Below are 15,810 nucleotides of genomic sequence, written 5' to 3'. Positions count from 1 at the left end.
TTTACACAGTCATATCAAACCCACATGTGACAGCCCATTTCAGACATTTGGTTCTCATCAGTACACATACCGTCTTTCCCCAAATATAAGACACTGTCTTATATTCTTTTTGGGGAGGAAATGTGTGCTAGGGCTTATTTTCGGGGGTGGGAGGGGCTAGACGCTTTGGGTATGGGCAGGTGCGTGGTCTCTTTCCGCACCTACCTTGTGGCTGCGTCCCCCTCCGTTCCTGGTAATTCCTCCGGTGGCAGCGGCATTGTAATGGATCTGTGAGGGCGCCCTTTGATCTTCACACAGTACGCCAGGCCGGCTCTGCGCTGGCGCTCTCTTCCTGTCATCATGTGCGCCCGGCAGATGCGTCCCAGGCGCACATTGATTAATCAATGTGCGCCTGGGACGCATCCTGCCGGGCGCACATGATGACAGGAAGAGGGCGCCAGCACAGAGCCGGCCTAGCGTACTGCGTGAGGGTCACAGGGCGCCCTCACAGATGGATTACTATGCCGCTGCCACCGGAGGAATTACCAGGAACGGAGGGGAACGCAGCCACAAGGGAGGTGCGGTAAGAGACCACACACCTCCCCATACACACAGCGCCCCCCCCCCCCAGGCCTTATTTTCGGGGTAGGCCTTATATTTCAAGCATGCTTGAAATATAAGGGAGGCCTTACTTTCGGGGTAGGTCTTAAATTAGGGGAAAGACGGTAGCAGAGATTGATATGGCTGTATGATATAGGGCTTGGACCAGTACAACAGAGTAACCAAGCAGCTCAGGGTGACCCAAACTACTAAGAATGTATAGGAGGATAAAAGAGACCAAAAAGCCCTCCTACTAAAAAAAGCAAAGCTTGGTGTAATTTTCCTTCTTAAAACAGAAGCAAATCTGCAATAATTCAGCTATAAGTGAACATTTGTGGTTACCCACAATGCACTGCTACTGAATATGCAAATTATCCCTCTTTGCCCTTGGTTTGATATGACACTACTTCTTCTTCTTGCTTGGACCAATCCCTTCTTCTTGCTTGGACCAGCCCTGGGGGCAGGGCGCTACTTCTTCTTCATGTTTGAAGGTTGATGCACTTAAGCCACGTATACACATACGATAATGATCGTTCGTAACAAACGACGAACGATCACTTGCATGTGGTTGGAGAAATGGTCGTTAGATATGGCAAGGAAAAGGTGTAAACGACAAGATCGTTCGTTTACAAACGATCACGGATGTTACGTAAAGATAAGGAGCGATAAGTATGCAAATGTATACGATCGTTTAGTAAACCGGAACGAACGTCACTGCAAATGGCCCCATAGATTATAGGAAGTTGCGTATTGTTCGTTTGCCAAACGAACGTTCGTTCAGTAGTTTAGAGGAAGTGATGTCATAGCTATATTATAAAAGGGCTGAAATCATTACACATGTTGCATTTGGGCTGGATGTGCTTTCCATATATTGTGAGCATTATCAGTGCAGCTATGGCTTCATATATGACAAGCAGACAGCGTGCGAGCGTAGCATTACTACTTCTGCTTCAAGTGAGAAGGAATTTGAGATTGCTGAGGCAAAGGCGAAGAAGGCGACAATGGTCAAAGACGTGGCTTCAAGACTGTGATGTCAATTCCCATGACAGCCTTCTGCGTGAACTTAGCCTGTCATCTCCAAATGATCTGACCAATTACCTTAGGATGCCTGAAGCTGGATTTCAATATGTGCTGGATGCAGTCACCCCACTTATAGCTAAGGAGGATACGTAGATGAGGAAGTCCATCTCCCCACAACAGCGCTTAACAGCGACATTACGGTTTTTGGCTACTGGACGTAGTCTTCAAGATTTGAAGTTTATGACCGGAATCCCTCCCCAAGCCCTGGGATTTATAATTCCTGAAACTTGCCAGGCAATAATTGATGCCCTCAAGAATGACTATATGAAGGTGTGTATATTTCATGTTGTGGCAACCAAATATTCAGGAAATTGTTATTGTTATAACTATATAAATGCATACAGTTTGCAGCTTAACAGCAATTGGTAACCTGCAAACTGTATGCATTTAGATATTTATAACAATAACAGTTTTCTGACTCTGCTGCTGATCTTGTGTCTATAATAATGTTATACATCAGCTGTAAACAAGCATAGATCAGGTGGTGTGCGTACAGTCAGAGTGGCGTAGCTGGATGCTTATGTAAGGATTATTTGGTCACTACTGCATCAAATTACATCAGCAGGACTACAAGGCAAGTGGGATAGTTGTAGAAGTTTCTTTACATATAAATTCATGTTTATGGGTGTTTCACTAGTGACAGCAATGGTTGTTATAAATATCAGATGTGTACTGATGAATGTGGGTACTAATTTTATATTCTCTTCCACAGTTTCCAATTCGAAGATTTATGGGATTTTCCAAACTGTGGAGGTGCTCTGGATGGGAAGCACATCCGAATCACTCCACCTGCCAATACAGGCTCTTTTTATTTTAATTACAAAGGTTATTTTAGTATTATTTTAATGGCCTTGGTGAATGCAAACTATGAATTTTTGTTTGTTGACATCGGACGAAATGGGCGACCTTTTTTCAGAAACTCAGATCCAACCAGCTTAACTTACCGGACAATTCCATCACCAAAAATCATCTTAATTTTGTTTTCGTTGCAGACGAAGCTTTTCCGTTACAGCCACATCTCTTGAAACCGTTCCCCTCAAAAAACCTTCAGTACAGACAGGAAATTTTTAATTATCGACTATCTAGGGCCAGAATGCTGGTAGAAAATGCCTTTGGCATTTTGGCAAGCCGTTTCCGTATCCTACATACCTGTGAGAAAACGTGGAAAATCCGCCGCGAGTACTCAAGGTAAGGCGGCTGATTCCACGCTCAACAAGGCGGCGGTTTCCGCGTCCGACGCGGCGGTTTGCACGCATAGGCCTACATCGGTCCGCATGACGGAACGCGTGCTCGGATAGCGGTGCGGCTGGTTCCGCGTCCTGCACAGTGGATACATTGCAAAACAGGTCTGGTGTGGCTGGGACTGATAGTCCACACAGGTTCAGAAGGACGCGCGCGCGCGTTGAGAGGCAGAGCTTTTATGACAGCCAGAAGGGTGTCAGCTGACCAAGCCGGTCCGCTGACAATTTTACCACTTCCTGATGGTCCAGCACTTAGGGGAGGTGCTGGAGAGCGCTAGGGTATATATACTAGGTGCTGGTCATTTCTCTGGTGTATGCCGTTGCGATCACTACGTGGTAGCACTCAGACCTTTTGCTAAAATCTGTGTTGTTATTTCTCTGTTATACGTCAGACTAGTTCCAGGGTGTTGATGATCAAGGAACTCACACCCAAGACTAGGGAACTGTATTATCATTCTGTTATACGTCAGACTAGTTCCAGGGTGTTGATAATCAGGGAACTCACACCCAAGACTAGGGAACTGTATTATCATTCTGTTATACTTCAGACTAGTTCCAGGGTGTTGATGATCAAGGAACTCACACCCAAGACTAGGGAACTGTATTACCACTCTTTTATATATCAAACTAGTTCCAGGGTGTTGATGATCACACCTAAAGAATAGGCATTGTTATTATTTGTTATGACTTCCTGCTTTCCTGACCACTCTCTTGATCTCTGAATTGGTACTTCGCTATATCTGATACTCTGTTGCCAAACTCTGCTTGTCCTTGGATTCCGATTCTGTCTCCTGTCTTTGTACCTGATCTGTCTGTCTATTGCCGACCTGGCCTGTCCGACCTCGAGAACTATTTCCCCTGTTGGGAGATAGTTCACAGACCTGTCAGTGACACTTCACCCCTGGTGTCACTCACACTCTGGTCCTTCCCACTATCAGCCTGGCTCCGCCCCTTGGGGAGCCTCAGGCCATTGGAAGGAATCTGTTCTTTAGGCAGTACCTCCTACTGCCTTGCACCCTCTGTACGGGTGCTCTCCTCAAAGTATTACTGTTGCACCAAACACTCAGATATTACTCAGGTGTCCAGAGGTTAGATATATATCTGATTATCGGTGATACTGCAGATCATCTATAATCGGGTATATATCTGTATTCTCGATGATACTGCAGATCACCGGTAATCAGACCCTCTCTGTGTTACACCGATCATTACAATACCGCAATAAATCTGCGGGTTGATAAAATCGATAAAGTAGTGTATGCTTGCTGTGTGCTACATAATTTTCTTAGGCAGCAGTGTGTTGCCACATATCTGCCTGTCCAAGCAGTAGACAGGGTGGATGTGTCTACCGGTCAGGTGGTTGAAGGGGAATGGAGGTCTAATCCCCAGATTTTAACTGACCTGCAGCCCTGTCCACCAAGAAATGCCACAACAGAGGCAAAACATAATCGAGAGGCCTATGTGGCCTATTTCAACTCTCAAGCAGGATCTGTTGCCTGGCAAGATGACGCCATAGTCTGATTTGTTATTTTTGGTGAAGTAACCATCACGCTTTTTTCTTTTTGTTGTATGCGTTGTGTGAATAAATATTGTTTTCTCTGAACAATGTGTTTTGCTTTAATGCTGTACATCTAATTAAGCATATGTTAAGGGTATCAGCAAGGCCAAATTTTGCTTTTCTGATACACATATTCTTTGTAGCCTTAATACAAATAATATGTGCATTGAAGTTCTGCGTAGCCATTTATTTCGGGTGTTGTACCAATGCTTGTGAGAGAGGTACAATACAATAATACAATACAATAACATTTGAAAAGCGCTTTTCTCCCATAGGACTCAAAGCGCATAGCTGTGTCTCAGATTAATACAGGGTTTCAGGCTGGGTTGTGTTACAGAGGAGATAGTCAGATGTTCATGAATGCCAGACTGAAAAGGTAGGTTTTCAGTTTAGACTTAAATGTTTCCAGGGATGGGGCTGTCCTGATTGGGTGTGGAAGGGAGTTCCAAAGTGTAGGGGCAGCATGACAAAAGGCTCTGTCTCCAAAGGTTTTGAGGTGGACTCTGGGGGTGACCAAGGTGTTACGTTCTTTTGATCTAAGATTGTGGGGGGTGTGATGTAGTTGCAACAAGTCCTTCAGGTATCCAGGGCCCAGATTGTGCAAGGATTTGAATGTCAGTAAGCCAATCTTAAACAGAATTCTCCATATTATCGGTAGCCAGTGGAGTGAGCTCAGGGTTGGTGTTATGTGGCAATGGCGGGGTTGGCTCGTTAACAGCCTTGCGGCGGCATTCTGTACTAATTGCAGGCGGCGTAAGTCTTTCTTATGCAGGCCTGTGTAGAGGACGTTGCAGTAGTCTAACCTTGATGTGACGAAGGCATGAACTAGGGTTGGAAGATCCTCTGAAGGAATTAGGTGTTTAATCCTTGCAATATTCCTTAGGTGAAAGAAGGAACGTTTCACAACAGCTGAGATTTGATTCCTGAAGCTTAATTTCCCATCAATCAGTACTCCCAGGCTGCGCACACAGTCTGAGTTGTTCAGGTCTGAGCTCCCTATCCTTAGCGGTGTTGGTTAAGACTGGAGCTGCTTTGCTGTTGAGCCCTGGCCCTCGATAACAAGAACCTCAGTTTTGTCAGCATTAAGTTTTAGCCAATTATTATTCATCCACTCCTGAAGCTCAGCTAAGCATGCGTTTATTTGTGGAGTAGGGTCTGTGACGATAGGTTTGAATGACAAATATAGCTGGGTGTCATCAGCATAGCAATGATATGTCAGGCCATGTTTTTGTATGATTTCTCCAAGTGGCAGCATGTATATGGTGAACAGTAAAGGGGATAATATTGCGCCCTGAGGTACACCGTATTTTAGTGGTACAGGGTTGGAGAGGAAGGGCCCTAAGGCTACCCTTTGTGTTCTGCCAGCCAGGAAGGAGTTGAACCACCGGAGAACAATGCCATCTATGCCACAGTACTCTTGTAGCCTGTTGAGTAAGATTTCATGATCGACTGTGTCAAAAGCCGCTGAGAGGTCGAGCAAAATCAGGATGGAACATTGACCCTTGTCTCTTGCAATGAGCAGATCATTGCAAATCTGGGTGAGGGCTGTTTCACAGCTGTGATATTTCCTGAAACCAGATTGAAGAGGGTCAAGGATTTTGTTTCTGGAGAGCCTGGCTTCAAGTTGGAGGTAGACAGCCTTTTCAATAACTTTTCCCAGAAAGGGGAGGTTTGAGACAGGTCTGTAGCTGTTTAGAGCATCTGGGTCTAAGGATGGTTTCTTGAGTAGAGGCCTGATGATTGCTTCTTTCAGAGTAGAGGGAAACCACCCTTCTTGTAAGGAGCCGTTGACTATTTTGTGGAATGCCGGTGTAAATAGTTCAGGGCATTTCAACATGAACTTAGTGGGGCCAGGGGCCAGATCGCAGGTAGTCTGGCGAAGGTTTGAGAGGATATCCAAGATGTCTTTTTCAGTGATTACCTTAAAATCAGACCATGGTGGTAGGCTATTTTTGCACCTGTTATATGGCTCTGCATGGGTTTCTGGGGCTGTGAATTGAATGGCAGATCGTATGGAGGAGACTTTGTCTGAGAAGAAGTGGGCAAATTTCTCGCACAGTTCCTGTGAAGGTCTGATGCTGGATTTCCTGCAAGATGGATTGCAGAGACTGTCAACCGTGCGGAAGAGTTGGGCAGGTCTGTTGGCTGCATTTGCAATTTCGTGAGACAGGAATAAGGACTTCTTTTTGTTAATCATCGTTTGATATTTTTTCAGGTGAGCAATTAGGGAAAGTTTGTCATCAGGAGACTGATGTTTGCGCCACCTTCATTCCAGTCTGCGTCCCTGTTTCTTTAGTTCCTTAATAGAGTTGTCAAACCAGCGAGCATGATGTAATGGTGCGGAACGTTTAATCTTTAAGGGAGCTATGGCGTCAAAAGCGGCTGAGACATCGTGGTTATATTTAAGGACCATGGATTCAAGGCCGAAGTTGTGATCTGTCAGTCCACCTAGATTGAGGCTGTTCTGAAGGTGTTGGGGTGTCAAACCTTTCAAGGAACGATATTTTATTAGTTCTTTCACTTGGTGTTTTGTAGCCGGTGCTGTAAAGGAGAAGTGGACAGTGTGGTGGTCTGACCAAACTACTGGATCAATTTCCACATTGGATATTAGGAGTTCTGAATGGAAAATGAGGTCCAAAGTGTGTCCTTTTTTGTGGGTAGGGAGGTTGACGGCTTGAGAGAAGCCCAGTTCATTCATGGAGAGAAGTAGCTTAGTTCCAAATTGGGAAGAGTGTGTATCGACCCGTGCGTTAAAGTCTCCAAGAATTATCCACCTATGGTGTTTCAGTGTTATGCAAGATACAAGTTCTGCTATTTCCTTGAAAAAAGCTTAGCCAGCGTCAGGGGGTCGGTAGACAAGCAGTATGTTTATTTTTTTTCCAGCTGAGAGCTGGGCTGCTAGACATTCAAAAGAGTGGGTGGGGGCTACAGCAAGGGGTTTAATATTTAAACTGGATTTGAAGCACAGAGCTAATCCTCCGCCCTTGCGGTTTTGCCTTTCACAGTGTAAAACTGAGTAATTGTCTGGTACCGCAGCTGCGAGAGTGGGTCCTGAGTTCTGATCCAACCATGTCTCTGTAATTAAAGCTAGATCTGAAGCCTCTATTAGATCATGAATAACTGCTGTTTTGTTGTTTATGGACCTGGCATTGCAGAGTACTGCTTTAATGTTGTTTGCCTTAACTTTGAGGTCTGTGTTCCTAGCTCCTGGCTGGGGGTTGTAATCAGGAGTGTGGCAGCTGTCTCTGTTATCTGGGTCCTTTACTGATACAGCTGATTTATAGATATGTGATGATTGCTTTGGCTTTGATTTATGGGTGCCTGCACGTCCTCCCCTCTTCCCCCGCCTTGTTTTCTTGAGAATCCCAAAGGATTTTAGAGGGGTAATCGAAGCAGAATCTATTTGTAAGAGTTTCTTGGGAACAGAGGTTGCAATATAGATAAGCATCTCAGCTGAGTATTTTAATGGTGGCATTTGGACAGCTGATAGACACCCTGCTGAGATCAAAGGGAAAGGGGTCTTTTGCAAGCTGTACTTCTCAGAAAAAAAAGGGGATGCTCCAGATTAAAACAAATTAAGACAGTTCCTTGTTTCAATTTAAAAAGTTTGGAATAAATGTAGAAATAGGATAGTCATAACATAGAAAGCTCACAAGGTGTTTTTTGCCATTTCCGTAACTTACAGAAGGATCCGGAGCTGAGGGTTGAAGAAAGTTGAAGAATTTTAAAGTTTGAGGTCAGCTCCTAGCAGGCTAGGCATTTTCAGTCCAAGTCCAATTTTAATCCAGTTTAAATCTCAGCCATCCAAAGTGATCCATAATTTCTGATGAGCTGTAGTTGTTGCCAGAGAGGTGATGCATAGGATTCCTCTGTATTTTTGGTCCTGTCCATGCCCAAATGTATTTAAATTGTCAAATTTCTGAGACAAGATGTGGAGCAGCTTGAGAGAGCTGCAGCCCAGCTTGGGCGCGCTCAGTACTCTACCTTTCCTAAACATATGTGTGTAAGCTATTATTTATTTACCTCCAACAATCAATTAGTTGCTGTCAATTAATGTTAATTGGCAGGTTATATCACTCATAACTTAATTCGTAACAAACAATGTAACAATCATGGCAAATCATTATTCAAGTGAATGCAAAATCATGTTGAGTTATGTAAATTTTTTATTTATGACCACATTTTTTGGGTACAACATAACTGTAACAGAAAGTAAAATATTGCACATCACACATATTTCATGAGGTTCCTCACATGTACACAGGTTTATAAACAGCAAAATAGCATTTCCACTCAATGAAATACTAATTTAAACTGCTTGGTCTATTCCAAACACATATACACTCCACAACATCTACGTTATTTGCTATCTTTTACATGCTTACATATGCATTTTTAATGTAATGTTCACATGTAATGGGTAAACTAAATGAAATATGTCATACTATACACAATTGTATGACTATGCTGCTCACCTTATGTGTGCAAAAATGTAGCTGATGTCCTTATCAAGGATGCAGATGACCTGTTGAAAATAAACTCACAGGGATTTTCATGCATGCTAGGTTGATGCTAGTGTTCTTAACTATATGTGAAACACATCACTAACTTTGGAAACTCATATTATATACAGTTATGATGTAAATAGAAGCTAAGCTATATGGATATGTAGGCTGCCATATGTGTGTCCTTTTAACACATACCAGTTGCCTGGTTGTCCTGGTAATCATTGGCCTTCTCAACTTTTGTTAATAGACCTTGAAGTAGCATGCATTCATGACATGGTTATTCCATTAATGTCCAATGTAACACAATGACCTACATGCTTGGTCATATTGCTAATCAGACATTCTCCAGCAACATACACCAGGAGGCCTGTCAGCCAACCAGTATAGTGTAAAACATTATAAATATGGCAGCATACATGTATGTAAAAATACAGTTGTCCTTTATCCAAGTGATAGTTAATTATCAAAATTAAACGTAATTTTCAGAACCTGTGACTTCCAAAAGTCCACTGTACCTGTCCTGTGCCCTCGCCATCTAACTCCAATGCTCCTTTCCCCTGCGGCATCCAATTAGGCTTTTTGTGACAGGAGCACACAGGCAGGCCACGCAAGTGATTATTTGCATTCTCACCCACAATAGTGTCCTATATGCTGCTGTATGCTTAATGCGATATGTTATAGCAGTATATAGGTCACTAATGTGGCTGGAAATGCAAACAATCACTTGACTTATCAACCATTTGCAAACGCCGGAATGTGTGTGTGGCGAGGACAGGAGGATATGTGGTTGATGGGGATGTAAAATGACAGCTGCAGACGGCTATTGGAAGGCATAGGTGAGTTTAAAGACAACCAGAGATGAAGCAACCTCTTGTATTTTACAATATAAATCAGTGGGAACATGACAGTAAACACCTAATCTGCTCTTTGTTACATTGGTCTCTGTTCTCACCTGTGATTAGAATCCCCGACTGAGCACAATGGGTGACTGTACTTTCATGTATGTCTGGTTGAATTGATAATGTAGGCTGATGTAGTTGTTGTGTTGTTGTTGTGTCCCACTAGAGGTCCTACTGAAAACCGACAATATGGCTGACTCTGTACTTGCACGCAAATCTTCTGGTATGGCTCTTAATTTCGTAGCTATTAAATGTCCAAAAGCATCGCAAGCATCGTCCTTTTTGTTGATGAGCGTCACAGCCTGATTAATGGCTTCCTCACATTGTTCGTCCAGATTATTTTTGCGGTTTCGACTTTTTTTTAGGGGAAATCGCAGTGTGTTTGTCTCCTTCCAAGTTGAGGCTTGCCGTGTGTTTGTATCCTCAGAAGTAGAGGCTTGGACTGTCTGTAAAAGGAGTTAAAGATACACATTTATGCACACACAACACATGATGACACAATACTACAAGCCACATGAATGCTTGGTGAGCGCTAATGTGAATATGGTGTAGGTTAACAGACATACGCATACTCACATTAACAAAACACATTTCTGGTTACTAATGGCAAAGTGACACAGTAGTACAGGTATGTAATGTGACATGTTTAATCCTTACCTTATATGTGTTCCTATATACTTGTGTGACTTTGCCTTAAACAATTCATCTACACCACACCTGAACAAGCATGATGATCAGGAGGTGTGAGTGAAGTAATAGTGCCATTTTGGCATGCTTGGTAGAGATGAGTGATTCAGACACTATTGCAGTCAACAATGAAAGTACCAAGGCATACAAGTACAATACTTTTATCAGAAAATGATAGCAACCACACTCTCAGTTGACATTATGTGCAGCTCTGTTAGTGACAAAGTAGTACCTAAATATAACTACTTATCACTAAAATATTTAATCAAATTGCGTATACAATGAGAGTGAATGGTATTTAACATCACAACCCTAACTTCTGAGAAACATTGTCATCATCACATTCACACAATTTAAAGTAGGGATAACAAAGCAATAATTTGAAACATAAAACACATACCTCCTCTTGTGTGGTTGTCTCATTTACATCACTACATATGTCTGTATTGATGGACAAATCAGTGGGTTCATTTGGCAGACTCGTTATTGCCTCTCTCCCTTTCAAATGTGGTATAGTAAATTCCAGTAAATCATAGTACCACAGTCTGGGTTTATAAACTTCATCTGCGGCAGCACCAGATCTTTTTGATCTGTCAATTTTATTTAATTCTTTTTTAAAAACAGTTCGTAGGTTTTGAATTTTGTTTTTAACAAACTGCACATCAGCGTCTGGTAGTACTGGTTTACACAATTTCACAAGTTCGTCATGTGCTTTTGCCTTTAGTTGTCTATTTGAATATATTTTCAATGTAGTTTTCCACAGGCAGGGGTGTGCTCTATAGAGCTCAATAAATTTGCGTGCAAATTGCACATCGGCAAAAATATCAACAGCCATTACTTTCACAAACGGCCCTGTAATGAAAAAAAAATAATTTGTGAACCCACCTTCACAACACAACAAATACAGTGTAGAATTGTGCATGCAAAACAAACACAAACACACACACACACCGTACGATCATTCACAAATAGTACGTTACGTGCGCAACACATCGTACTATAGTTCACAAGTAGCACGTCGTTCCCAAATAGTACGTTCGCAAATAGGTAGCCAGTCACTTACCGTTGTACAGAACATAAAGGAGTGAGATAGACGAAGGAAAAACCACCGCGCCTCTTGCCACCATTGTACCGTACGTTCGCGAACGTACGTTTTATAGAGCGCTATCCACTTCCGGTTTGTCAAAACGTCATTTCCTCCTCAGCATTCACAGCTATAGCAAGGTGTTACAGCTAGGAGCGATCATGCCACGCAGGACACCTACAGAAAGAGCCACAAAAATGTCCAGGGAAGAAATGGCAGAAATGGTCCGCATCTTTGACAAAAAGGACTATGACGGCCGGAGGCAAGTCTATCAAAGGCCAATTGACCGGAAAAATGCAATTTTGGACCATGCCATTTCTTCCCTGGAGAAGTGTCAAGGACCAAAAACCACTTGATGAGCAGGCATGGGCTTCCGAATTCCGCGGAAGCTAAAATTCCGAAATTCCGCCGGAATTGGGGTTTCCGCATGGTTCCGCGGAATTCGGAATTTGCAATCCGGAATTCGGAATTTGCAATCCGGAATTCGGAATTCCGGCAAAATCGGAATCGGAATGAATTGACCAATCAGGAGATGCGGAATGAGTTGACCAATCATAATCAGCGGAGAGTTACTGCGCTAAAATAACGGTTTCAACATTTTTTTTATCCAAATTTACAAAATACAAATCAACTTTATTAACAATAGATATTTCAAATGAGCGATTGAGTGTTTCCTCCTAAATTTACGGAAATCCGTTTAAAAATTACGGAAGTCCGTTTAAAAATACGGAAAGTGCACGTGGCGGAATACCGCGGAATTCCGCGGAATGTAGCGGAATTCCACCGGAATGTAGCGGAAGCGGAATTTCGGTAGTGGCGGTATGCGGAATTACCGCGGAATCGGAAATTGGCTCTTCCGACCATGCCTGTTGATGAGGCGTTGGTCTGATGTAAAATTGCGCGAATCCGAAGTCCTGGCATCTTTAAGGCGCAAAATTATACGAGACAGTAAGTGGAAAATGTTGGTATAGTCTTCATGGAAACTTTGATTTGTGATCTTTCAAACACACTGATATTGTATTGTTGCACACCTTCCTTGCTCAGTTGGTGATTGAATACTCGTAACATGTAGTTAACTTTAGATGAAGGACACTTTTTATACACATACAGGTAATGTGTGCACCATGTGTGTTATATTTGTGAGTAATCCTTTCTCTTGTTCCACAGAAAAGAAGAAGAAATTGGAAAAAATCCAGAGACAGACAGCATCTCAAGGCAGCAGAGATGACACAGAGGAGGCTGGGCCAAGTTGTGAAGGACATGACAGATTATCTAAAGGTATGGAATAATGTGAACGTCAACCAGATACTACAAGCAATCATGCAATGTAACATCAGGGAACATTACAGAGACAACAATACCATGCTTTATCTGTTATTATGTACTGTTCCACTTGCTTATTAACTGGCCAAATATAATCCATGACTGACCATTCCGTCTGTGTTGTGTGAACACATTTATCCTTCAGTCTCACTTCTGTGTTGTGTTTTAAAGGGATACTGTAGGGGGGTCAGGGGAAAATGAGTTGAAGTTACCCAGGGATTCTAATGGTCCCCCGCAGACATCCTGTGCCCGCGCAGCCACTCACCGATGCTCCGGTCCCGCCTCCGGTTCACTTCTGGAATTTCAGACTTTAAAGTCTGAAAACCACTGCTCCTGCGTTGCCGTGTCCTTGCTTCCCCTGATGTCACCAAGAGCGCACGGCGCAGGCCCATACCATACTGGGCCTGCGCAGTACGCTCCTGGTGCCATCAGCGGGAGTGAGGACACGGCAACGCAGGCGCAGTGGTTTTCAGACTTTAAAGTCTGAAGTTCTTGAAGAGAACCAGAGGCGGGGCCAGAGCATCAGTGAGTGGCTGCGCGGGCACAGGATGTCTGCGGGGGACCATTAGAATCCCTGGGTAACTTCAACTCATTTTCCCCCGACCCCCCTACAGTATCCCTTTAAAGAACAAGGCTGCCCCCTTGTGGCTCTGTAAAAAAAAAAATTATGTGATCCTTGCAAATAATATGACCAGTCATTAATGGATCATACGGCAGAGTTTTTGTTGTAATGTAATTCCACAATGATATATATTTCATAATACATTACAATTATTTTTATGTTTTCAACTATAAAGTAAACAAAGAAAGTATCTGAATATTAATGTTAATACTTACCTTGATATCTGACATTCATCCTAAACTAGATGACGAACATGTACATGGGCAAGATCCTGATGTGGTGGAAGAAGAAAGTGTTCCTGTGCAGGATGTTGGTAAGCATACACATATATGTTTTTATTGATTGGTTTGCTGTGTAGATGTGCACATCATAATTGCATATGTGGGTGACTGATTACCACCGTCACTAGACACACTATGTTAAAGCCATTACTTTGTGGAATACTCACCCCCTCGCCCTCTTCTAAGGCAATAGAACATATATTCATTCAAGGCCAACCACCTGTAGCTTGATAGTAGTTCATTTTTGAGTGTAGAATTTTATTTGGGCCCACACCTCCAGCAACATTATAATGTCACTAACTATGGACATGTAATATTGAATGGCACCTATAAATAGATGTGAATGTGAATGACATTCACACACAACTGACAGCTAGGACAGACATGAAAATACCCATTTTCTGCATAATTGTCGCTTCAGGGACTGCTAAGTGTAGTGTGGCTATAGTCTCCTGTGATGAAAATCACCTAATGATGTACATTATAAAACATGTCTATACATTCCGTATATGTCAGGTGACATTACATAACACCTGCATGTCACATGTGGGACATGAGTGAATGAACACCTATACAAAGTAACGTGTACTATACACCATATTGAGCAAGTAATGTATGATTTTGGTGCATTAATTATGGACATGCATTACACACATTAATGCATATGACATGTATTTTAGATGTTTCAACGGACCTCCCTGAGGATGCAGAGAGCGAGGCAGATATTGGTGCCGAAAATGGAAACAACAATGATGACGGTACGTTAGCACTTCATTTCTCATGTTTATTTTATTATGTACTATGATGTTTTCGTATGTAATCATATAGTAATATTGATATTGTTATTCTCCATTCTTAACACATAACACACAAGCAGTCCAAATTTGTCACCAGACTGACATGATCATGAGGAGAATGTTGGTAAGTTGTGCGTGTGCATATACTCACAATACATAATCATTATCTCTGTACTCACATTGATGTGTTCATCCACAAATAGGGGTGTATCACTAATAATGGGGAAGGTGGCATTGGTGTATGTGTTTTGCATGCTTACAATTATAATCCTACTATTAAATGGCTATTAGAGCACCAATCACAAAACTATGTTGGTGTATATTTGTAAGCACTTGTGACTTGGCTTGTGTCAAAAAAACTTGCGTTGCCATACACTCTATATGCACCTATGTCTGAACATACATACTGTATACACTTTTTCAGTATGCCAAATTCCACGTGGTGATGACCTGGACATTACACCATCTGTTGGGCCAGTGGATTTAAGCACACACGGTGATGAAGACCCACCTGTGGAGGACATAGCTGTTGTTACTATCAATAAGTATGCTACTGTGATCAAAAGAAAAACCTGTCCTACTTGCTGCTCCATAAACCAATGCATGACTACTACTGAAAGCACCATTATAGAACATGGACTGTATAAGCCCATACTCCCCTCTCCTATGGACTGTATACCGATACCACCCTCCCTTAGGGAATATATATTTCAACTCCACATACCATCCATTTCATCCGCCACAATATAGCACAATCCTTCCCCTATTCCCACAATTTCCAACCCACCCATTTTACTTTGTTTGAGCAATGCTACATTTATTGGTGCAATGCAATAACATGTATTAACACTTTGCCTTGGGTTTCCAATTACACTCTCTGTCTCCCTGTTTGACACTCTCTTGCTCCCTCTCTCTCTCTGCATTTCTCTTCCCCCCATCTCCCTCCCTCTCCCTCCCTCATCCTCTCTCTCTCTCTCTTTCTCTCTCTCTCCCCCTTCCTCTCTCTCTCCCTTCCTCTCTCCCTTTCTCTCTCTCTCTCTCTCTCTCTCTCTCTCTCCCTTCCTCTCTCGCTCCCCTCCTCTCTCTCTCTCTCTCTGTCTCCCTTCCTCTCTCTCTCTCTCTCTCTCTCTCTCTCTCTCTCGCTCTATATA

Source organism: Hyperolius riggenbachi, chromosome 4, assembly GCF_040937935.1.
Source record: "Hyperolius riggenbachi isolate aHypRig1 chromosome 4, aHypRig1.pri, whole genome shotgun sequence".
NCBI classification, from domain to species: Eukaryota; Metazoa; Chordata; class Amphibia; order Anura; family Hyperoliidae; genus Hyperolius; species Hyperolius riggenbachi.
This window is presented reverse-complemented; position numbering follows the sequence as displayed.